The following is a 25,342-nucleotide window of genomic DNA, read 5'->3' as shown; positions in this document are numbered from 1 at the left end:
AACTAGCAATTCAAACATTTAAACTTGAAGGGAACACAGTGCAATTGTATTCAGTTTAGGTAAAAGAGTAAACTCAAAAGTTAGCAATTTTTGGGTTCATGCACATCTGAAGAAACAATTTTAAATTCAAAAAATAAAAAAAAGATTTGTGATAGAGTTCGGTGCATACTTATCGGATGAAAGTAAGGCTGCCCAGAAAAATCCTAGGAAAACAAAGTAAAATATTCCTGTGGCATGTAGAGCAATATTATGAGTGTAATTTTAAGAGGTAAAGCGTATAGTACCAACATCATCAAATGAAGGACCACGAAAAGGTTTTCTTTTGTTCATACTCACTCCCTCAGAATCATATCTTACAGTCACTATCCAAATTTCATATATGATATATAGTAGAATACTAACTGTATAGAATAACCACTATATTAGCTTTCTAGATATTGATCGAACATTTGGTTTCGTCTCCACTAATTGTAGTTCTAGTGACATTATTTGCAAAGGGAGGTATCCTAGGCTCTTTCCAGAAAAAATAGTCTATGGTTTGGTGCATTATTCTTCGTTCATACATCTGCAACAACTGTGGGATCCAAATGGGTCACCAAAAATCCCCACTTTCTTTTGGAAAACTTTATTTCTCGTTGTTTACAAAGAGTAAAACTCCAAATAATCAGGAAGTTTTGTCCAAAATTTAACCTCACAATTCTACTAGATATACTAAGTGGTGGTCAAAGGGTAGTATAGGTCCCAGGGCGAAACGTGGATTAGTACCCACGATGGAGCATAAAACCTGGGAAATGCCTGCTGAACCAACACCAACAGCTCTACTACCAAACCCTATCTCCACTTCCACGTGGTGACCGCTGGGAGCTCTTTCTTGACGAAAAGCTGCAGACGGAGAAGGATGAAGGCGAGTCTCCCGCGCCTAAAAACGGGACAAATTGTACCAACTGGTCCTCCAGGTTGGGAGTTGGGTAGAGCTGACAACCCTACACGGAAAACAACCTGTTACGAAGCCACAACAGGAGCCTCGGATAGGACGGATTTTAAAACGACGGACCCGGCAACGACAAAGGAACAACGATTTGCGCATTTTCTCATGGAACGTGCGCTCTCTGTACAGAGATGAAGCTGATAAGCAGCTAGCCGATACCCTGTCCCAATATAGGGCTGATATAACAGTGTTACAAGAGATGCGATGCACAGGGACCGGTTTCCTGGAGAAGACCCACTACACCATATATTATAGCGGTCATCCAGTAAACCATGTGCTCGGAATAGGTTTCTTAGTCAGCCAAAAAATGAAACCTGCTGTTATGGGCTTTGAAAACATAAGCGAACGGCTATGCACTCTGCGCTTGCGAGGCAAGTTTAGAAATATAAGCCTTATCAACGTTCACGTCCCTACAGCGGAGACTGCAGAGTCGGTGAAGGATACCTTCTACGAGGCAGTAGAACGAACCCTCGAAGCCTGTCCCAGATATGATATCAAAATCATACTTGGGGATTTTAACAGCCAAGTAAGGAAGGAGCCCGTATTCAGGCGATACGTTGGCTCCCATAGCTTACACGAAAAAACAAATGATAATGGACTGCGGACTATTCAATTAGCAGGGTCACACGAAATGGTTGTTGGAAGTACCGGGTTTGTGCGGAAAGCGGTCCACAAACATACGTGGGCCTCTCCAGACGGGACCACTTTCAACCAAATTGACCACGTGTTGATCGAACGCCACCACCTCTCAGTCTTGATGAATGTCAGAACATATAGGGGGGTCAATATAGACTCGGATCACTATCTCGTTGGCATGGTGCTTCGAGCTCGAATAACAATACCACCTAGAATCCCCTCTGACAATCCGGTGAGAGTGAACACTGAAGCCATCCACAACACAACCCTCCGCGACACCTATAAAAGGGAAATGGATGCCGCAATAACCGCAGTCAACAGAGGACCTGGAGATGAAACATCAACAAATGATCTTCACAACCACCTGAAGAACGTTATCATGGATACGGTCACAAATATACTTGGCCCCAGCCGCAAAAGGAGTCGGAACAGCTGTTTTGACGATGAATGTAAGCTAGCAACGGAACGGAAAAATGCCGCATACCGAGTAATGTTGCATTCTCAAAGAACGCGGGCACGCGCAGAGACTTATCACGAACTCCGTCGAGCGGAGAAGCGACTTCACAGACGGAAAAAGGAAGCCTGGAAGAACCAACAAGTCTGTGAACTAGAAAATACAGGGAGCAACCGCACCAGGCGTGGAAGTTTTACCAACAAGTCAGCAGGATGAAGCCTTATACACCTCGATGCTCATCCTGCCGAGACAAAGAGGGAAATCTGATTTCCGACAGAATGGACATATTAGAGCGATGGGTTGAGTACTTTGATGAGCTACTGAACAACCAGAACATCGGCAAGTTGGAGGTCCCGCTAACTGAAGACGACGGACAAATACTGCCACCACCATGTTTAGGAGAAACAGTCCGTGCAATTCATCGGCTAAAAAATCATAAGTCGCCAGGAGCCGATGGAATTACAGCCGAATTGGTTAAATATGGAGGCGACCAGTTACACCAAGTGGTTCATCAACTTGTGCTCAAGGTATGGGACAGCGAATCAATGCCTGACGATTGGCAACGAGGCATTGTCTGTCTCATACATAAAAAGGGAGATATCACACAGTGCAGCAATTATAGAGGTATCACGTTGCTGACTACCATCTATAAGATATTCTCCACTATCTTGCTAGGCCGAATAGTTCCATACGCCCAGTACATCATTGGCCCATACCAAAGAGGCTCCACTCCAGGCAAATCAGCAACAGATCAGATTTTCTCTCTGCGGCAGGCGATGGAAAAACTGTTGGAATATGGACAACAGTTGCACCATCTGTTCATCGACTTTAAAGCCGCCTATGATAGCATAGCCAGGGTAAAACTGTACACGGCCATGAGAGAATTCGGTATCCCGATGAAATTAATAAGACTGACTAGGCTGACCCTGACCAATGTGCGAGGCCAGATAAAAGCAGCAGGATCACTCTCAAGACCATTCGACATCAACAACGGTCTACGACAAGGGGATGCGCTATCATGCGTCCTCTTTAACCTGGCCCTCGAGAAAGTGATCCGTGATGGTGAGGTGAATGGAAGAGGTACGATCCTCTTCAAGTCCACCCAACTACTGGCCTATGCTGACGATATCGACATCATGGGATGAACCACCCGAGACGTACAAACTGCCTTCATCCAGATCGAGCAGGTGGCGCGAGATCTTGGGCTGCACATCAATGAAGGCAAGACAAAATATATGGTGGCAACGTGAGCACCGAAGACGAATCAACCAACAACATCAAACCGCACTGGTCAAACACAAAGAAGAATAAGGATAGGAGAATACAACTTTGAGACCGTTGACAATTTCTCCTATCTAGGGTGGAAAATCACAACCGATAACAACTACGATGATGAAATCCGCGCACGGTTGTTGTCAGCCAACAGAGCTTATTTCAGCTTACAAAAACTTTTCTCCTGTTCTGCTCGAAACGTCTCACCATAGGGTCAAAGCTCTTACTGTACAAGACTATGATCTTGCCAGTCCTCATGTATTCCTCGGAAACTTGGGTTCTTAGCAAGAAAAATTGCGAACTCTTGGCCGCGTTCGAGAGAAGAATCCTCCGAAGAATTTTTGGCCCCCTACATGAGGATGGACGATTCTGTAGCCTACATTACCACGAAATCTTTGAGCGATACCATGACTGTCAGGTTGTGGATAAAATCCGGCTCAATAGGTTACGGTGGGCGGGTTATTTAATCCGTATGGATGAAGATGATCCCACCCGGAAAGTCTATAAGGGCAATATCTATGGTAGAAAAAGAAGACGAGGCAGACCCTGCCTAAGATGGAGCGATGGCGTGGGCCAGGACGCCAGACAGCTTTTAGGGATATCGAATTGGTTGACCTCGGCGCAAAACCGGAATGTCTGGAGTTCCTTATTAAGGCAGGCCTAGACCGGATACCGATTGTTGCGCCGTTGATGATGATGATGATGATACTAAGTCTTAGCCCTTTTTCACAGGTAAAATATTTTTTGATTAAAGGTTTTGCATTTTCGCCAATAAAGTCTTTCAAAAATAATTTCCTGCCCTCTTCACTGCGTATAAAGGGGAACAATTGGGTGCTAAACTCAAACTTCAATTAGCGGGTACATTGGTGCCAAGCAATGGACTGTAAAATAGACTGATGCGGAATATAGCTCTTCTCGCTGAGTGATCGGAAATTACCTACCTCAATTGAGGGTATTATACGAACCGCGCCCAATGGATAGTTTGCAGTTGCTGCTACATCGCTATGGCACGGTAGATCTTCTAATTTCCATAATACTGGGAAAGTAAAACCATAAAAAACATAAATAACAAATAAACACACCCATACCGCACACAAAATGGTCCATGGCGGAGGCATATCTCCCCAATATGATGCTTGTCCCAAAAGTACCCGGCCTGACAAAGGGATGGCGGTAGTTATTAGAAAAATGACACTGTATTAGGGAGTACTCAATCTACCAAGCATATGTTTCAAGATTGTATTTGTTTGTTTTGATTTTGTTTTGATTGTATTTTTTGTTTTTTGTATCAATTATGAACGTCTTCAGACAATTTGTGACAATGGAGAAAACTGGTCATCGTTATGTGGTACAATACTTTTATTTGAAAGGCCTCAACGCAACCAGTCTAAAACCTGAACTGAGTGAGTCTGCTCCTTCGTATACAACAATATAACACTGGATAGCGCAGTTCAAACAAGGACGTACGAGTTACCAAGGGAGCCTCGCAGTGGTCGACAAAATGAGGTGCCGACTCCAGAAATGATGGAGAAAATCCACAAAGTGATACTGGATGACCGTCAATTGAAAGTGCCCAAGTTAGCAAACACAGAATGCATTTCGAAAAGTGCGGTAAATTGCATATTAACTGAAAATTCCGACATGAGAAAGCTACGCGCAAGATGGGTGCCGCGTTTGCCCACCCTCGAGCAAAAACAGTGTTGTGAAGAGGTTTCAAATGAGCAAAGCAGAATTTTTGCGCTGTTTCAGTGGTTCAGTGGGTGGAACATGCTGCACCACTTCACACCCGAGACAAAGGAACACTCAAAACAATGGACTCAAAGGAAGAACTGGCTCAAAAGAAGGCGAAGACCGATTCATCTCCAGACAAGGTCATGGAGTTGTTTTTTTTTGGGGATACGCGTGGGACAATTTTCATTCACTTCATCTTAACAAAGGAAAAACAATCAACAGCGAGTATTTTGCAAAATTATTCCCACCTTTGAGCGAAGAAACCAAGCAAAAGACGTCTACGTTTTGCTAAGAAGAAAGTGTTGTTTCATCAAAATAATGCATCAGTTCACAAATCCGTTATTGCAATGACAAAAATTAATGAAGTGAAGTTTGAATTGCTACCTTATGTACCATATTCAGCAAACTTGGAAAATGGCTCAGTGGTCAAAAATTTTCCAACAATGAAGAAGTGATGTCAGTCGTTAATGGCTATTTTGACGAGTAAGTCAGTTCTTATTATAAAAAGTCCATCGAACTTATTTGAATATCTCGGGGAAAGCTGTATAGAGCAAATAAATATATTTTCTTCCAAAATGTTTGTTTTTTTTGCGAAGCTAGGTACTCCTTGGACAAACCTCGTACTGAGACCCAAATGATTACACCGAAGAATGGAGAAATTGGAAACTCAAGTAGTGGTCCCAAGCTCAACATAAGCCTATGGCGAAGACCGCAAGCAACTAAGGTCCTTGATCAAAAGGGAGGGATCAGCAAAGTACGTCTAACATCAGTACATCAGACATCAGGAAGGAGACGTGCCTCAGTGAAGCAAGTATTGGTGTATGCACTATCTGAAAGAAAGTCTGAAGTAGGAAGAGGAAGAAGAATCAGGTTAGACCTTAGTTTTTACAAGCATAACCGAACAAGACAGGATTAGCATTGATCAGCCCAGGAGGGGAGTACTCCCAAGAAACTCGAATCGAAACCCAAGAAGAAGGAGAACCTAGGTAAGTTAGGGGCGAAGGTGAAAGCTAGGAGATCTACCCTTGGTTATGCTAGTGCAGTTAAGAGTATCCGGCTGCTTGTTATACTGCCGAAATTTTTCGAGAACAATTAATCACTCGTGAGAAGTAGGAAATAGTTGAAGATCTTGCCGTCATACAGATGTGGAAGAGATTGTGTGCCGAGCTCGTGTTCAACGGCATAGGGGTTTATACTGACAGAAGCCTGGGAGGGTGAAGCTTTATACTGCCGGAGTTTTTCCTTAAGTTCTCCATTACCGTAGGGTTTACTGTTTTTCCCGGGACTCTCTAATAATATACTGTGTTGCAAATTGCGTGTCTACATTTGCTTAATATGCGATTTTTAATATCATAACTTGTATATGTACTTCTCTCTTTTGCCATTTTCCCTTGAATTCTATTCTGAGGTAGTAAATCACCCTCACACCCTTTTCGGAGATTTCTCGGCCCTCTATATGCGATGTCTGTTGCGGCGCAGTCATGAGTCTCGACCTAGTACTATGTCCACGTGCTGCAGATCATTATAATCCATTACGTCGGTTCATTTTCTTCCTGATTTTTCTTCTTGACATCCGATATTTTTGTTACCATCAGAAATGCGTCTAATCCTTTCATTCATTTGGGACACATACAATTCTTGTTTACCGAACAAATGGCTGGCAATGAGTACATTTTTAAGGTTTTGTGTCTCTCAACCGTACACCATTCTTCCTCACTATTTCGGAAATCTTCATTGGTGTATAGCACTGTATATTTCCAACACCCCTTAACCGGAATCTTACGTTCAGAATCCTTTCAGAAACCTGCTCCCCAATAAAGAGGGTGCGCTCTGTTGTAACCATCAGTGATGATTCGCGTCTACTACCACTTGGCTTTCCAAAGTACAAAACCACAGGGCCATCAGTGTACCAAGACAGTCCCACTATCTTGTTTCGCTTAGGCTCAGAATTTCCGGGTTCAAATTCCCTCTTCTTCCCTTTTTAGTCGCCTTTGACGACAAGACAGAGGGGAAAGAGATGACGAAAATTGTTATTAATAATAGGAATACTCCGCCGGAGCCAGTCCCAAGGCCGGTTGTGAAAAAAGAGGGATGGATAGCTGCAGTTTGAATGACTGTACGCCAGTTCAGAGTCTCAGGGGGTAGGTGAGGAAATTGCAGGAACTTTGCAGTTTTTGAAATTACTCACTGAGGAAGTTATCACCATACCTGGGAATTAGGTATAAAATGCAAATCCAAAAATGAGAAGAAGGAGAAACTTGAGGTCCGGTACGGATAATCGGCGGGAGTCGTCTGAGTTGGTGACTGGGTCGGGCTCCCGTAATGGACAGCACCGCATTGAAACCGCTAGTTTTGGGGCGGTTCGACGTCTATATGCCAGGACGACCCATTGCTCCGCCTGTTGTTCACCACAATCTGTGAAAACCACTTCAGCAAGTTCGCGTAGGCAGCGGATGAAGTGGACCGAAAAAATGAACCTCTTCATCATCCGCTCCTACTACGAAATACCGACGGGGCGGATACAACATCTTACCACCCAATCCGCGCCCGTGGCTGTGCAACGAGTCGCAGACCAGTACCGCTTTATTACTCGCAGCGACATAATCCCGGCTACCATCAGGAAACGTGTTCGACTTGAGGTCATCGCGGAAACTGGTGTTCAAAAGTCGATGGGGGCAGAGGCAGCGGTATCAACAACACCACGCCGCACTGAAGGCAGTTTCAGTAGCAGAACCACCCTTCTCCACCGTCCAGCTGAGGTCTCCGCTGAGGTTCAGGACGTATTCCAAAGAGCGTGTATAGAATTCTTGGAAATGAATCCTTTGCACAAACCAGGTATTCCCAGGCTCTACGCATCCCCAGGAGCTCCGAGAATTCTATCTTAAATCAATGATGAGATTACATTTCGGCTGTGTGCTGATATGTCGCTGTACAACTATTGTGGTGCAATTGTGGCTGTCAGATTGCACAGTCTGAAGATTCGCTTTCGCCTTATTGGTATCAGTGACCAAAAAGATCCACCATGCAAAATTCAGCTGTTGGCGGGATTCACTAAGGCAGAACATTGCTGGACTGATTCAGATCAACACTAGCAATGCTGGCAGACAAGTGAGAAATGAAGTGCAGAGGGTTTACAGAAGCTTTACCATCCCCAGTGAAACAACCGTATTTGAAATTCGGGACACATGAAACAGGAATTATCAAATCAACCACATTCTGTCCGAGGAGCAGAAGGGCTGTCGAGTTGGGTCAAGGGGTTACAAAAGGCAACTCATTATTGACTCGGTATTTAAAGGATAAACAACTAGACGCCAAATAAAGCTTTTGAGTTGCTATATCAATTATACCAAGGCTTTCGACAGCGTTCTGGCTGGTTCTGGCTAATCGATATCCTCCATCTGCATCGCATTGATCCAAAACTATTAAAGTTTTTGGCGACAGTTATGGAAGGGTGGCATACCACCTTATCAGTGCGTACATCTGTGGATGCTAACAACGCAAAGACATGTTCGGCCGTGATAGTTGGATGAAATGCATTAGACAAGTGTCGAATCCAAGCCATTCGCAATGGTCATCACGAGCCGCATGCCGGACATAGTATTGCTGACCTCCACATCCAATTTATGACCGTGACAGACTTCTATAAATACTGCAAGGAACCCATGCTTGAGTTGGTGATTTGAAGGATGTTCTGCTGTCTAAATTCCTGCGGCGTGTAAAGCTGGTACTGAAATCGCATCTCTTAGGGAAGAATAAAATAAGTGCAATGAATATATTCGCTATTCCTTCAATGGCTTATGCATTCGGAATATTGTCGTTTGACCATCACACATCTGTATGCACTGTTGTGGCACCGGTGCAATACACAAACACCCATAATGCTGTATCTAAGGTGGTCCATCAAAACATTGCATACAGGCATGGGCTGATCACGGGAACATGTCCGGTTTACCGATATGAACCGCAAGCAACCAACTAATCTATCCGTTGCTTACGATGGTAATACGAAAATTTTTCACATACTACACTACATACATAAACAAGTCGGAATAGCGGAAGTTGAGCGCTTCGGATTTAGAGGTTTTACGGTTGGAGAGACGTTTTTCATTTTTTGGGACACACGTTTTGATTCCTCACTCTCCTGTATTTCACCTAATATTAGACATGAGATCATCTTCGAAAAGTACTAATTGACCCCTTTCATTTGATATCCCACGTACCCTATATTCTGTAAAAAATTCAAATAAGCGGGGAACTCCCCTTCAAATCAATATAAAATGACGGTATTCGTTGTTTTTGAAACAGTTCATAAACCACATAGGTTCCGGGAATTACGCTGTGGTGGGGAAGGAGAGTGGGGGAACCTATTGTTTGACCACATGTCCGTTAGTGTTACGCCACCTGCGTCAGTGTCCGAAGTAGTTCCGCGTTGAGTGCATCGGTTCGCCTGTGAGATTTTTTTTAGTAAAACAACTTTTTACATTTCGGCGAAAACGTAATGGCAGATTGTCGAGAACAACGCGCGGCTGTAAAATTTTGTTTCCTGTTAGGGAAACCGGCCGCGGAAACTATTGTCATGCTTAAGACTGCTTATGGGGGTGCTGCCTTAAGTAAAACCAGAGTTTACGATTAGTTTTCACGTTTTAAAAATGGAGAAATGTCTATTGAAGACCAACTTCGTTCAGGACGCCCCTCAACGTCAAGAACTGATGAAAACGTTGACAAAATCAATGCCCTCGTTCGTGAAGACCATCGCCGAACCATTTATCAACTCTGTGAGATGTCGGGAATGTCATGAAGTTCAATTCAAAGAATTTTATCCTTCTCACAGTCGGCTTCAGGTATGTTTCAAGCTTCAAAATCAGCTCGAAGAGGACCCTGAATTTTTTTCCAAGGTGATTATTGGTGATGAATCGTAGTGCTATGGATACGACCCCGAAACAAAGCAGCAATCAAATCAGTGGAAGACAGCTGGCCCTCCTCGTCCCGAAAAAGCTCGCCAAGTGAAGTCAAAAATCAAGACAATGCTCACTTGTTTCTTCGATTGCAGAGGTGTTGTACACGCGGAGTTCGTCCCCCGGGTCAAACTGTCAATCAGAAGTTCTACTTGGAGGTTTTGAAAAGATTGAGGGAGAGTATCCGGAAAAAAAGGGCAGATCTTTGGCGCACAGTCGACTGGTTCTTCCATCATAACAACACGGCGGCCCACACCGCCCTTTTCGTGAAGCAATTTTTGACCATAAACGTCAAGACAACGATTGTCCACCCACCATACTCACCGGATCTAGCTCCCTGTGATTTCTTCTTGTTCCCCAGACTGAAAAGGAATATGACAGGAAAGCGTTTTTCTACTGTGGAGGAGGTGAAACAAAAATTGCTGGAAGGCTTAAAGGACATCCCGATGAGTGAATTTAAAAAATGTTCTGAATAATGGAAGAATCGTTTGGAGAAGTGCGTTGTAGTCAAAGGTGAAAACTTTAAAGGTGATCAAAATTTGGTTTAAAAATATTGAGAAATAAAGAAGTTATGACAGAATTCCCGTTTTTTTGGGCCCCCCTCGTATGTATGCTCCCCAAACTTCGCGACGATAACCCCATCCGTTTCCGAGTATATCCCGTGTGCCAGACGGATGGACAAACAGACGAGCAGACTGACACTGCATCGATTTGTTTTTTTTTCATATAAAGCCGTAAAAAACAACATGAACCAACGAGCATATAAATCACATAACATTCCATTGTCTGAGGTTTACGTACGATTGGTGAGGTGCCAATGTCACATAGAAATGTACCATAGTAAATACCAAAAAACTTCGCAAAATGGAACGCATACACAAAACGTGTCCGGCCTTTCTAGCGAGTTAATACTTCCTGCAAGGGCTAAGGACAGGAAAAAGTGCTTTTTCTAGGTGAAAATCCCACCCACTATTTTAACCTACAGCATTTTTCTGGGATTTTTTCTTCTACCTATAAAAGAATAACAAGTCGGGGAACCAGAAGCTGGACGCTTCAAGTTCGAAAGTTTTGTGTATTTCTTATATGAAAACATGAGTATAAATTTGTCACATTTGTATCCAGCACGGAATGATTTTTCCAGATTTTTCGGCTGAGCAGTTTCTGAGAATGGGTCCCTGAGAGAAATGATCAATTTCGACAATTGTTTTACGTTTCTCGCTACTCCCTCCTCACCCTTTCCTTGATTAAGTTAATATGGCAATCGTAATCCCAATGTCGAATCTGGGCCCAGTGGAATTCGTAACCAACACACCTCCATTCTTTTCAAAAGAATCTTTACTAAGCGCTTCGAAAAAAGCTGTTGCGTTGAACTTTGATAAAAGGCGCTAATTATTATCCTTGTTAAGATTTCGCCACCCTATTTCACTAATTCCCTCTTGCCTCAAAATTCAGTCTACCAACCAAGTGAACTTCAACAACTTCGTATTTAAACGTTTAATTCACGATAAAAAAGAAACTTCATTTCACACCAATATTTCAAAGGCTGTGATTCAATCACAAAATAGTACTATTGAAACTGGCTCCTTCTCTATATTGATTGTATATTAATCATACCTTGTACTTCTAATCGATCCAGCCAAGTATATTTCTACGGACTCTTAGTGGCTAGCCCCTGCTTAGCTGGGTTCATTTTATCATTAACCACCACGTGAAATAACTTCCTGAAGATTCAGGTATTCTAATGAAGGTCTGTATTAACATTAGTGACATTTTAAATTAAAGCTTCATTGACTACATGCTGCTTTTATTAAATCTCCCAGCACTCGAGGCATCGTAATATAAAAAGAGTCTTGATTACTAGCTGTAAGTTAACGACAGTAAATTTTAGAAGTAGATGAGAGCAAAGAAAGTGTTTTCAAAAAATTTGGATTCCCAGACGGGAATCCAGAAGTTGGACGCCTTAGGTATGAAAGGCTTTGTATAGTTTTTCTTTGAGTGGCTATGTAATGTATATACATATCTTACGGCAGACTATTCACTTTAGTGTGATACTAGCATTTAAAGACTTAGATTGCGGTAAATTTGCACAAAAGCCACAATTATTATAACTTTATTAGGAATTCCACCAAACTTGACAGTATCATGCTGAATGTTACAGCGTATATCACTGCAATTTCATAATTCTAGGATGAGCCTAAGGGGGGTTTCCAGTCGAGTTCTGAAAAAAAATCCTCCCTTAAACTCAAGTAGAGTTGAGATACTATTCACTGTACGCACGGGAGCTTACAGTTGCCACCTTCCCGCCAAACTTCGTATTAATAGGAGTTATGTTTCTGAGAAAAGTGGACTGATAATCAGTAAACCGATTTTGATAAGGGACACAGGCTGGAGGGGCTTTAAGAGCCAAAATAATATGAAGTTCGAGTCGCATACAAAGGTAGATGAAGAGTAGTGTAGCACACAAATAAAAGTATTAATAATAATTAATAGGCTGAAATGTATTTTACGAGGAAATTCCGTACATTCTTTCTTTTAGCTAAGATTCCCTAGGTCAATAGAGAAATGAACGATTCGAAACAGAAACATTTTCAGAAATTAGTATAATATACTGAAAAAGGAATTTTTCAGTGCCAGTGATCAATAATATCGGGAAAATTTCAGAAGCAATTTAACGTAATTTTTGAAAAGTTTTGCTCATGAAACATTGGCAGGCTCACCAACAAAAAATCTTCACTAATTGAGTCCTGAAAAATTCAACATTTAATACAAAAATTCAACAGATTAGACTTTTTCAGAAAAACAGGAAACTTTTAAGAAAGGTCTAACTTCTGCAATAAAATCTAACTTCATCAAACTTTCTAATGGCTGAGTTTCGAAATATTATATTAAAAATTTACTAAACCAACTGAAAAAGTACTATATCCTTAACAGAGCCTACTGAAAATCCACACGTCTTCCCGAGATTCGTTCAAAATACTCACTGACAGTGAGGCACGGAAAAACGCGCACTATATACCTTGCAAGTGAATGACAAGGACTTCTCAAGGGCGCCGTGACCTATATGGCCTTTCACTCGATTATTTCCCAGATTACAAGAAGATAAATTTTCTAAATTTCAATTTTCCGATATCATCGCCTCGCAATTTATAAGTAAATCTTTCAGGATTGTTACACGTCTCACTGTTTGGCGCTTGGTATATAAACTGAGTAACTACCCAAAACTCCAAAATCCCATTCCAGGACCTGCGATTATAGAGGGAGGAGTATATAGACCACCCCCAATCTACCCGATTCTTACGTAATACGAGCGCGATGGCTTGCACCAATTCGAGTTTCTGCGAATGTGGGACGAAATTTTCGAATATGACGACATGTTTTCCATATTACACAGTCAACAAAAAATCTATTGCGTAACGGACAGTTTAGCGTAATTTTCAATAATTGCTGAATATCTTACCAATTATCTTTCGGAGGTCTTCGAGATATTGCTTTATTAAAATCACTTTGGCGGCTTTACTTTTTCAACTTTGGGAGAAATGAAAAATTGGATCCTCTAAGCACTCATAAAATCGTTTTCTTCAGTTTCAAGGAGGCTCTTCGCGTTCTTTCAACGGTTTTCTTAAAAAGACAATCAAAGTTCTACTCTAGACTCACTAAAGGTGTGCAAGGACACCACTACTGGTCGGGATGAACAAATTCAACTTCTAAGCACTAGAAACTAAAAAATGCAACTAACATTTCACCCAACAAGAACAAATTCACTTCTAAGGAATACTTGAAAGATGGACTTGGACTTTACACTGCTCACAAAGAGATTCTTCCACAACTGTACCAGGACGGACAGGACAAGCAGCTAAACTGTCTGACGTTCTCCAGAGCTATGAAAATTTTTCCCTACAATCGTTCAACAACGTTTTGGGTTTTTCCTTGCCGCCATTCAGGACGTACATAACTCCCTCAACTCCCACAAGGAGGTGGCTTGATTGCTACCATGTGGCTTTTATGAGATATGCTCCCCCATATTGAATTTGGGGAGTTTTGGGGAATGCTCGAGGATGTTGTGACGTCATACTTTCGGAAGCCATCTTTGAGGCGGAGCATAGGCTCTGACGTTTTTTTGGGTATCGAAAAGATCAAAAGTTTTCGAAGTGAGTCCTGAGGCCAGGGGAGGTGAAACTCCACTCGAGAAAAAGTTTTAATTCAACATTTCTAAACCAGAAACCTAATCTGAACGAAGTGTGTGTGAAAGTTGCGAGGCGACAAGGCGAAACAAATGACTTGAATTCTTTTGTTTCCGGAGCATTTCCCATTCGTCTCGCTAGCCTGTTGGTAGGAAAAGAAATGAAAATACTTTAAATGGGTTAGTCTGTCATGGTGTATACGTAGGACTATCATAATGTGTCCCTTTGTTTAACTTTAGTAACTAATTAATGTCAAAAGAGTTTCTAATTGGGAACGATATCGAATGTCGACATCATCATTTCGTTTGGCCTTGTGTTGACATGAGACAATGGAAGTCCTCATTTTAATGATTTTTGCCACAAGATTCTGGTTTAGTTTTGTAAACTTTGTTCATCCAGATATATGCATAAGGACTTTAATACTTGGAATTAAATTGATTGACATTTGGTCAAACAGAGCTTCCTTAAATTTTAGTTGTAATCCATTTTAGTGAGGCATTAACGGGATTAAAACTATTCAAGATGTGGTTTTAGCGAACCACTCCCTGGGATGATTGCTTTATCAGAGAGAAACACTGGAATTATTGGTAAAAATATCAAACAATTGATAACCTCCGTTCGAGAAAATCGGTGCGAGGATTTTAAAGTGGATTATTGAAAAGGATCAGTGGTGGAAAATTTCCATAATACTCTTCATATAAGCCATGTTATTATTCCATTATACATTCTGATCATCATGATTTAAAGACATGTTTCTCCCAAATTGGTGCATCCTCACTCCTGGTTAGGCTGACGACAATATGTGAGGGCAGATAAAAACAGCACCTTCGAAACCATTCAACATCAACAACATTCTAAGACAAGGGGCTGCCCTATCATGCATCCTTTTTAACCTGTCCTTCGAAAAATGATCCGCTATACTGACGCAAATGCGAAGGGCATCATCCTCTTCAAATCAGCCCAACTAGCGGCCTATGTTAACGATATCAACATTATGGGAAGAACAACCACAGATATACCAACTGCCCTCATTCAGATTGAGCATTCGATAATTGTCGCGAGATGTTGGGCTGCACATTAATGGCAGAACGAAGTACAACAGTACACAACAGGAGCCTCGGATAGGATGGATATTAAAACGACGGACCCGGCAACGACAAAGGAACAACGATTTGCGCATTTTCTCATGGAACGTGCGCTCCCTGTATAGAGATGAAGCTGATAAGCAGCTAGCCGATACCCTGTCCCAATATAGGGCTGATGTAACAGCGTTGCAAGAGATGCGATGGACAGGGACCGGTTTCCTGGAGAAGAGCCACTACACCATATATTATAGCGGCCATCCAGTAAACCATGTGCTCGGAGTAGGTTTCTTAGTCAGCGAAAAAATGAAACCTGCTGTTATCGGCTTTGAAAGTATAAGCGAACGGCTATGCACTCTGCGCTTGCGAGGCAAGTTTAGAAATATAAGCCTCATAAACGTTCACGCCCCTACAGAGGAGACTGCAGAGTCGGAGAAGGATACCTTCTACGAGGCAGTAGAAAGAACCCTCGAAGCCTGTCCCAGATATGATATCAAAATCATACTTGGGGATTTTAACAGCCAAGTAGGGAAGGAGCCCGTATTCAGGCGATACGTTGGCTCCCATAGCTTACACGAAAAAACAAATGATAACGGACTGCGGACTATTCAATTAGCAGGGTCACACGAAATGGTTGTTGGAAGTACCTGGTTTGCGCGGAAAGCGGTCCACAAACATACGTGGGCCTCTCCAGACGGGACCACTTTCAACCAAATTCACCACGTGTTGATCGAACGCCGCCACCTCTCAGCCTTGATGAATGTCAGAACATCTAGGGGGGCCAATATAGACTCGGATCACTATCTCGTTGGCATGGTGCTCCGAGCTCGAATAACAATACCACCTAGAATCCCCTCTGACAATCAGGTGAGAGTGAACACTGAAGCCATCCACAACACAACCCTCCGCGACACCTATAAGAGGGAAATGGATGCCGCAATAACCGCAGTCAATAGAGGACCTGGAGATGAAGCATCAACTAATTATCTTCACAACCACCTGAAGAACGTTATCATGGATACGGCCACAAATATACTTGGCCCCAGCCGCAAAAGGAGTCGGAACGGCTGGTTTGACGATGAATGTAAGCTAGCAACGGAACGGAAGAATGCCGCATACCGAGTAATGTTGCATTCTCAAAGAACGCGGGCACGCGCGGAGACTTATCACGAACTCCGTCGAGCGGAGAAGCGACTTCACAGACGGAAAAAGGAAGCCTGGAAGAACCAACAAGTCTGTGAACTAGAAAAGTACAGGGAGCAACCGCACCAGGCGCGGAAGTTTTACCAACAAGTCAGCAGGATGAAGCCTTATACACCTCGATGCTCATCCTGCCGAGACAAAGAGGGAAATCTGATTTCCGACAGAATGGGCATATTAGAGCGATGGGTTGAGTACTTTGATGAGCTACTGAACAACCAGAACATCGGCGAGTTGGAGGTCCCGCCAACTGAAGACGACGGACAAATACTGCCACCACCAAGTTTAGGAGAAACAGTCCGTGCAATTCATCGGCTAAAAAATCATAAGTCGCCAGGAGCCGATGGAATTACAGCCGAATTGGTTAAATATGGAGGCGACCAGTTACACCAAGTGGTTCATCAACTTGTGCTCAAGGTATGGGACAGCGAATCAATGCCTGACGATTGGCAGCGAGGCATAATCTGTCTCATACATAAAAAGGGAGATATCACACAGTGCAGCAATTATAGAGGTATCACGTTGCTGAGTACCATCTATAAGATATTCTCCACTATCTTGCTAGGCCGGATAGCCCCATACGCCCAGAACATCATTGGCCCATACCAAAGAGGCTTCACTCCAGGCAAATCAGCAACAGATCAGATTTTCTCTCTGCGGCAGGCGATGGAAAAACTGTTGGAATATGGACAACAGTTGCACCATCTGTTCATCGACTTTAAAGCCGCCTATGATAGCATAGCCAGGGTAAAACTGTACACGGCCATGAGGGAATTCGGTATCCCGACGAAATTAATAAGACTGACTAGGCTGACCCTGACCAATGTGCGAGGCCAGATAAAAGCAGCAGGATCACTCTCAAGACCATTTGACATCAACAACGGTCTACGACAAGGGGATGCGCTATCATGCGTCCTCTTTAACCTGGCCCTCGAGAAGGTGATCCGTGATGCTGAGGTGAATGCAAGAGGTACGATCCTCTTCAAGTCCACCCAACTACTGGCCTATGCTGACGATATCGACATCATGGGAAGAACCACCCGAGACGTTCAAACTGCCTTCATCCAGATCGAGCAGGCGGCGCGAGATCTTGGGCTGCACATCAATGAAGGCAAGACAAAATACATGGTGGCAACGTCAGCACCGAAGACGAATCAACCAACAACATCAAACCGCACTGGTCAAACACAAGCACGAACAAGAATAAGGATAGGGGAATACAACTTTGAGACCGTTGACAATTTCTCCTATCTAGGGTCGAAAATCACAACCGATAACAACTACGATGATGAAATCCGCGCACGGTTGTTGTCAGCCAACAGAGCCTACTTCAGCTTACAAAGACTGTTCCGCTCGAAACGTCTCACCATAGACTATGATCTTGCCAGTCCTCATGTATTCCTCGGAAACTTGGGTTCTTAGCAAGAAAAATTGCGAACTCTTGGCCGCGTTCGAGAGAAGAATCCTCCGAAGAATTTTTGGCCCCCTACATGAGGATGGACGATTCCGTAGCCTACACAATGACGAAATCTATGAGCGATACCATGACCGTCCGGTTGTGGATAAAATCCGGCTCAATAGGTTACGATGGGCGGGTCACTTAATTCGTATGGATGAAGATGATCCCACCCGGAAAGTCTATAAGGGCAATATCTATGGTAGGAAAAGAAGACGAGGCAGACCCTGCCTAAGATGGAGCGATGGCGTGGGCCAGGACGCCAGACAGCTTTTAGGGATATCGAATTGGTGGACCTCGGCGCAAAACCGGGATGTCTGGAGTTCCTTATTAAGGCAGGCCTAGACCGGATACCGGTTGTTGCGCCGTTGATGATGATGATGAAGTACATGGTGGCAAGGATAGGATTGGGGAATGCAACCTTGAGATCGTCGATAATTTCTCCTATATAGGGTCGAAAATCACAGCGGCAGGCCGTGTTTCCGATGGAGTGATGGCGTAAAGCTGGACGCCCGACAGTTTTTAGAGATATTGAATTGGTTCACTTCAGCCCAAAACCAGGATGTCTGCAGTTCCTTACTAATGGCTGTTGCACCATTAATGATGATAATGATGGTCATTAGTAATAAGAGTAGTAACCCCACCATAGCTGGTTCCCAGCCCAGTTGCGAAAGGAGAAGAGATAGGCAGCAACAATCCTGATGTGGACTATTGTATCTTTTCAGGGTATAGGTGAAGAAAGCACAGGAGCTTTATAGTCTTCCAAATTACTCACTGAGGAATCTACCACAACACCAACAGTTAAGGATAAAACGTTACACCACCGAATGAGAAGAAGGAAGTATTAGAATTCCGGTATGAATAACCGGCGGGAATCGTTTGACTTGGAGACTGGATCGGGCTCCTGTAATAAACAGGGCGGTTCAACGTCTAGGCGCCGCAACTTCTGAGGCAGGTACGACATTTTGCGGTCCTTAATTGCACCAAATGTTTCTCGAGCGTTTCACACAATACGCGTATGTGACTGTATAGCGGATTTCAGGCTAGTATGGTCTTATTATATGTAGAGGGACATTCTTCACCGTTACCAGGAAGCATGTTCCACTTGAGGTCATCGTAGAACCTGGTGGCCAAGAGTCGATAAGGGCAAAGGCGGCGAGTAATAGTTTCAGTACTCGCGAAATACTCTTCTTCACCGTCAGACTCAAGTCTTTGCTCCAATGAACGTGTATGAAATTTTCAGAAGTAATTTCATTTTATGGATCAGATAATTCAGGCTCTCTGCATCTCCAGAAATTCCGAGAATTCTATCTCAAATTTATGATGAAATTGCGTCTGGACTGTGTCGTTGGTACTAAAATTATAGTCACTTGGGTGTTGTGTGGAGTATGACCGACGATATCCACCACGGAAAATTCATTTGGAATCTCAGTGCGACTCATTTAGGGAGAATATTGCTAGACTGGCTAGATCCAACTCTGGCAATGTCGAAGGCTATGAAAAATAAATTTCGAGGGTTTTACCGAAACTATACTGAGAAACCCCCGTAGTCAGAATTCTGGAATCATTTAAACAGAAACTTTCTTTTGTATAAAGTCGGTTGAGGCGATATGGCGCAAATCACCATAGATGCATTCAAAATATAACGTATACGAGGAACCAGCAGAGCTTTTTCAGATCACTCAACACTCGCAAAATCAAATCTAGACAGCGCAGTTTTCGGTAAAGGAAGCGAAGGGATATTAGGGTAGTCCAAAGGCACCGGCAATGTAACTATCCGGACATGAATTTATTGGAGTTACCGAAGAGGAGGTATGACGATCCATAAACAACTTAAAGGCAGTCGGGCACGGATGCTATGCCACATAGCATAAATTATGACATTTTTGCAACCGGAGGAAGGGGCAATGGGAGAATAACAACTTTCTGTCCGAGGAACGAAAATGCTGCCGAGTTGGATCAAGGGGTTCCAAAGAACAACTACTTATCGACTCGGTAGGTTGTAGGACAAGCAACTAGAAGCCTAAGAAATTTACGATTACGCCAAGACTTTTAACAGCGTCTCGTACACCTGGCTAATTGATTTCGTACGTCTGTATTGCATCGATCCGAAACTAGTAAAATTTTTGTCAACAATCATGGAAGGGTGGCATACCATCTTTCATCTGAAAGTACCATCACCAGGAAGAGAAAGCTAATCGGCATACGGAGAACCACTCACCAGGGGAATTCATCGAGTTCCCTTTGGTTTTGTATGACACTGGTTTCACAATTAAATATGGTCTGCGCGCTAATTCCGAGGTGACACACTTGATGTACTTAGATTACATCAAGTTGTATGCTGGGACTAATGATCACCTTAAAACTTTGTTACGAATATTAGACATGTTCAGCTATAATAATCGAATGAAATCCAAACCATCCGCAAAGATCATCACATACCATTGGTGATCTCCACATTCAAGCATTAACCGAGACAGACTCTTACTAGCACCTAAGAATTCTGCAAAACCCATGCTCGAGTTGCGTTATGGCACGCTAAGTCGGCCTACTACGCGCTAATTTTTTAAAAAAGGGACAGACCAGTCCATTGACTGCGGCTGTTTGTAAGGTAAAACGAACCTTTGACTATCTAATCACTGGTTGCATTGTTATGTCACTGGTGCGCAAGCAGTCTGAATTGAAGACGATTAATCAGAACCTTGCTTGTAGCATGGGGAGAATCTGCAAAGATGTCTAGTATATCGTTATAAACCACAGGCATCACTGCATATTTCAACTTACGGAATATATTAGGACCCTTTGAAATATTAGGATCGTTTAACGCGTATATTATTGGTATTTCTATCTCTCATACTATCAATGTTGAACGAAAATACTGGAGGAGAAAGTGAACTACGACCCACTAACTCGGAAAATCGAAAAAATTTGGCGAGAATGGTTATATTTCTCGTAATATTGTTAGTTACAGATATTGTACCAAAATGCTTCAACGTTTTCCACGATGACTTTGGACTCTCGCATAATCTCAGAACATTATTTTGCGAGCTCGATTTTTTCATTAATGTATTACCGGCCCCCAGATAGAACCAAACCTACTTGGCACTTAGTGCTAGTGTTAAATGAAAACCATCATTTGTCGAAATTATAGCAAATCCGAAAAAAATAATATCCAGCAAAGTTGCACAAAGAACTATTGCGGCCCATTGATGGGTATAGTGGATATCTTAATTATATTATGCCAATCAACCCTGTAACCCATGTTTTCTAGTTCCAAGGTTTGTATCTGGAATTAATCATTCTCCCAGGTTTATTAGGCTTCTTTCACAGATGTCGCAATTTGCCCCACAATATGTATTGGGATTTCATTGCTCTCCCACAGAAACTGCAGGCAGTATATTCCCATTTGAAATATGCCGGTATGTTTACCAGCTGTGAGGGCTGTGAGGGACCAGTTTGAGTAGTAGGTGGCCACGTTCTCCGGATCCGTTCTGTTAGTCCATAGTTTTCCATATTCGTTATCAAAGTGAAACCTTATTGTCATGTTATGCCTCGACATTGATATCGCCTAGAAAGAATAATAATAATCGTTGGTGCAACAATCCAATTGGATCAGGGCCTTGAATTGTGTTAACCAGTCTTTGAAATTTATGTTACTCCCTGACTGTTATGCCGAATTTGGTTTTATATGTGTTTTCGACATCTGATTTTTAGAGCAGCTTTTGGTTTAGTGTAATACCAAGCAGCCTAATAGCTCCTAAGTGATCAAGGATGTGTTTCATAGTAAATGATGCTATGATACGTCTTGGTTGTATCGATATGCAGTCCTACCCTGTGCCCAACATTAAGTGTGACTCATGAGTTTCTAATCCAGAAGGCTAGGATGTTCCTGACTCCCTTGCGGATTATTTCTGCCTGCAATATGTTGTGAAAAGCGCCTTCGATTTCCTAAAACGCACGCAGAGCTATTTGTTTGATGTCTATTGAAACGCGTAAAATATCCGTCAGGGTAGTTTCAGTTGATCAACAGGACAGGTTGGGTTGGCATGGATGTAAGGCACTACATTTTAGAAAGTTAGTTCTAATGTAGTTGTGCAAAAAATTGATCTGAAAGATTTAAGGTAAAAAGAATCCTTTTTATCCGCTTTCGAAATGAAGCTTATTTTTACCTTCCTTCCGCTAGGTAACTTCAGTTCCTAGCATTCTCCAAATTTTCTTTTTCGTCTATTTGTCTGTTATTACGTGTCAGATTAATGTCCTCTATCGTGTAATAGGTTGGACTCCAGAGAATGAATTTTGAGAATTAGGTAGTCTTGTCGTGTGGATAAATGCCCCATCTTTTAGTAAACAGAGGAATTGTTCTGTCCTTGGCTATAATCTTGTATAGCAGGGATGTTTCTCTTGATGCACTAGATCTGATCATTCGTATATATCTGTCATCTGTTTGTACCAGTGAGATATTTCGTTCAACGTCACGAGACCTAATAAAATGCTGTCTCAACCATATTGAGAGATTTTTCAAAAGAACCATCCGAACCTAAATATTAGACCAGCAGGGTTAAACATTCTCATTAGGTACATAACCTATATGTTAGACCAACAGGGTTAAACATTCTCCTTATGTCCTAGAAAATAGTGAAAAGTGAGCAGAAACCCTCTTTTTTGTGCCGTGCTTCTCTGGAAAGCCAAACTGATGCAGGCAAATTACTTTGTTTTCCATATGATGTGGTTTTTAAAACCAGTAGCAGACTGACGGGCTTGTACAATGCATCCTAGGTCTGGTCCTTCCCACATTTAGGAATCATTGTAATTTCTGAAATCTTCCAAACCTTGGGGTAATAGATGGGACATAGAGTCATGTTGAATGTGTGTGTGTGAAGTATTTATTGAATATTTTTCCCGAGATTATGTCATGGCCTGGAGCTTTCTTTTGGTCCGTTTGCTCATTAATGGTTCGAGTGACTTGTTTGCCTCGCAATGGGATATTCTTTTTTTGAAACCAAACAAACTTTTGAAAGGGCTATCTCCATATGCGCTAGATGGGGCCGAAAAACATTTTCCAGGTGTATTGTAAATGCCGCTCCTTTTGGGACACAACTTCTTGCCCAACTACCGACAGCCAATTAAAAGGTCTTTTCATCCTTCTAATAACTCTCCACAAACAAAAGACCGTTGAAGTAGTAGGCCATAAGCCTCACAAGTAATCTTGTAATTCCCGTTCCCGTTGATCCTATAGGCTTCAGGAAGGAGGAGTAAAGCGGCTAGGCTTGACGGTGAGCAGGGTTACTTGTCGTTGCACCTGCAATTACTGCAGATTTGCTAGTTCCACTCGTACGAAAATTTTAGTAATCCGAGACTTTTCCCAGAGAGTGGAAGAAGAGGATGATCGTTAAGGTTCCAAGGAAGGGCACCCGTTTCGAGTATGGCAGTTGGAGGGGTATTTGCGTGTTTCCTGCCGTTGCAGCTCTAGATGAGTTTTCGCTGTCCTATCTAGAATATGAAAATGCATTTATCTCATCACGAAAATCAAGCTGAGCTTGTGTGCTTTCCGCGACAATTGCATTTCTGGCTACACCATGTGGTGAAATTTACTCTCCCAAGGTGACCGGTGAGTAGGTCGATCCATATAATTGATTTTTAAATTTTGTGCAGGTAAAGCTGAATATATTCCTGTTCGCTGATCAGCGAATGGTCTATCTATCATGCTATGAGAGTGTCGACTTCCTCTTCATAACCGACGGCTATTTTCTGAGGTAATCGGACCTCCGCTTTGTAGCCGGGAGAGCAAAATGCTATCAAGCGACACACCAGAAGCGACACCTACTAAATAAGCAGCCTCTGCCATTGTCCACCTGCCAGCAGATCGCAAACATTCCAACTGTAGCCTTATCTGCAGTGTTTCAAATTTGCCCGGAGAAGCTCATGTCATAATAGAGCTTGGGCAGTTCACCAACCGGAAAAGGGAAGGCTGTGGGAATATGCTTCTTAGCCAGGACAATCACTTCGATTTTCGCCAGAGATAGATAGATTAGGCATCTCGAGTCGTGGTAGATTATCCATATGAGGTGTCACAAAGGTCCGGGCCACAGATAGATTCCTGAGCCGCCTCCAATGTTGCCTCATTCTGCTGTCCTTCCGGGTCACGCAGAGGAGCGTAGTTCTTTAAATAATCCCTCAATATTCGTAAAAGTAAGGTAGAATATGGAATCAAATCAGCAAGGGAGTGTTGATAGTAGATGAGTGCCTCGGTCCTAACAAAAATGCAACCAGTAGTTTATTTGGCTATTAAGTCTTTACCTTTGTCCTTGTTACAGGTAAGCTTGCAAGTTTTATGGCAACAGACGGGTGGTCTAGAAAAGCCCCGAGCCTGGTTTCAAGGAGATCAAATAAGATTTGACGATTTTTTGATTTGCGCTTTTATTGACTGGCTGATTTTGATCAGACTATATGCAGCTGGAAATAAACAGAAATACCATAGTGGCGTTTTCAATTACATGAATATTCCATATAAGATTAAGATACGTGAAAGCCAAATCTTTAATTCTCCCCCTAACGTCTCGCCTCCAAGATCATGATTAAACCAAACCATATTTACAACTTTCACTGCTAAGATGCTCACCCACATTGTATACTCTTCTATGGCGGCTGTGTTGGATATGTACTGCCGACAAAATTAGTTCTGTATCAAGATGGTTATGAAAATTCTACGCTTCCGCAAATTACTGCAAATAAAACGCAGTAATTCGTTTTTGATGGTCTTTTCGGTATCATTTCAAGTGCACAATTAACCACAGCATTCCCATTACGTAGACAAATATGTACATACAGATATCAGCACATAGTCTTACTAAGCGAAAAAGGCGGGGTTGACCTAGATATTTATTATTAAGAAGAGCCCACCAAATACCCTACGCTTTCTCGTTATGGCAAATGGCAAACTGAAAGGAAAACAAACTTTCCACGGAATGTATTTATTGTGGTCCTTCCTGGAAAGGGCAGTTGAAGGATACAACTCTTTTTGCCCTTAATAAAGAAAAAATATCTGGAATTTCGCCAAATCGTTTTATTTTTTCAGGATCCAAATAAAATGCTGAGTAAGATACTCCTTTAAAAGTTTGCGGAAACAGATACGTTTTTTTTCGACGCGCTCTAAGGCATTGTACTGAATACACGCAAAAATAGGAAAAAAAGTGATATGAGGATACAAGGATATGCTTTTTTACACGAGCAGATGGGAAAACTCGTGGATGGAAGAGTTTCAAGCGATTCTGATAATGCAAAACTGATTTGGGTATTATCGATTGAATAAACTGAGTGTGGGGTTTTACCCTTTATTTTTTATGTTTGGTGACCAAAGAAGAACTGTAACTGCTTTAGGACTACATTA

At 42.5% G+C, this 25,342-nt stretch overlaps 1 protein-coding gene across 8 annotated transcripts in view; it reads right to left on the bottom strand.

Moving 5' to 3' along the window:
• The window catches only part of LOC119650350 (glutamate decarboxylase), a 71,407-nt gene extending 57,490 nt beyond the window's left edge, over positions 1-13,917 (bottom strand). Inside the window, exons 1-2 of one of the 8 annotated variants that reach the window (XM_038053025.1) lie at positions 13,773-13,899; positions 13,494-13,654 (exon numbers count right to left, since the gene is read on the bottom strand). The gene's annotated coding sequence lies outside the window, so the exon portion shown is untranslated. Of the gene's footprint in view, positions 1-12,933; positions 13,189-13,493 lie in introns of those variants that run through there. The other 7 variants (XM_038053026.1, XM_038053024.1, XM_038053029.1 and 4 more) reach the window with 7 other exon arrangements.
• Positions 13,918-25,342: the final 11,425 nt, after the last annotated feature.

The sequence above is a fragment of the Hermetia illucens genome, chromosome 2, assembly GCF_905115235.1.
Source record: "Hermetia illucens chromosome 2, iHerIll2.2.curated.20191125, whole genome shotgun sequence".
In the NCBI taxonomy this organism is placed as follows: domain Eukaryota; kingdom Metazoa; phylum Arthropoda; class Insecta; order Diptera; family Stratiomyidae; genus Hermetia; species Hermetia illucens.
The sequence above is the reverse complement of the archived record's forward strand: the minus strand, read 5'-3'. Positions and strand labels throughout refer to the sequence as shown.